Here is a 783-nt window from a genome sequence, read left to right on the forward strand (position 1 = left end):
GTAACTAATGAAAACAATATTATGAATAGATAAAATATACCCCTAAATAAACAATACTATGATTTGACGAAAAGAAATTCAATTCTATTTCATGAAATCTTGTCATTCAGATAAGAATTTTCTACAAGCCTAGCTAAAAAGAATTCTCTTCTCTTATACTCAAAAATTTGCTGAAAATTATATCACCTTTCAGCTTATCTCAAATTACATACATAATTTCATTATTTTTTCAGGGCTTTTTTTATATTTTAAATGTTTTCCAGAATTCTATTATTTTGTTTGTTTCTTATTGGTAAAGGAAACATATGAAGATCTTTATTTTCCTAATCACACAATTTACTGATTAAACCCACTTTCTTCATGCATATATTCTTGCTGTTCTAATTTTGCAATAATCAGGGCAGGCTAAACATATATTAAGACCATGCATGTGTCCCCAGACCTACTTTTTCCCCTAGGTCTGGTTTTATAAATGCTGGTGATAAACCAAGTCTGATTTTATATGATGCATCCTCTGTGGGAAATGTCTGTGACTCTAGGTATCTGATCATTCTTGAGAAATAACAGCACAGTTAATATAATATCTTTTGAAGATAACCATTGCTAATTTGATGATTACCAATTGCCATTAAAAGAATTATGGGAGGGGAGCCTGGGTGGCTCAGCCTTTAAGCGTCTGCCTTCGGCTTAGGTCGTGATCCCAGGGTCCTGGGATCGAGCCCCACATCGGGCTCCCTGCTTGGCGGGAAGCCTGCTTCACCCTCTCACACTCCCCTTGTTTGT

At 35.1% G+C, this 783-nt stretch overlaps 1 non-coding gene across 1 annotated transcript; it reads left to right on the forward strand.

Annotated features, from left to right (window-relative positions):
- The first annotated feature begins 360 nt into the window (after positions 1–360).
- LOC113260234 (small nucleolar RNA SNORA72) lies at positions 361–487 on the forward strand. Its single transcript, XR_003317870.2, has one exon. It is a non-coding gene; the product is annotated as a small nucleolar RNA SNORA72 (small nucleolar RNA).
- The last annotated feature ends 296 nt before the right edge of the window (positions 488–783 follow it).

Source organism: Ursus arctos, unplaced genomic scaffold (assembly GCF_023065955.2).
Source record: "Ursus arctos isolate Adak ecotype North America unplaced genomic scaffold, UrsArc2.0 scaffold_22, whole genome shotgun sequence".
Lineage (NCBI taxonomy): Eukaryota > Metazoa > Chordata > Mammalia > Carnivora > Ursidae > Ursus > Ursus arctos.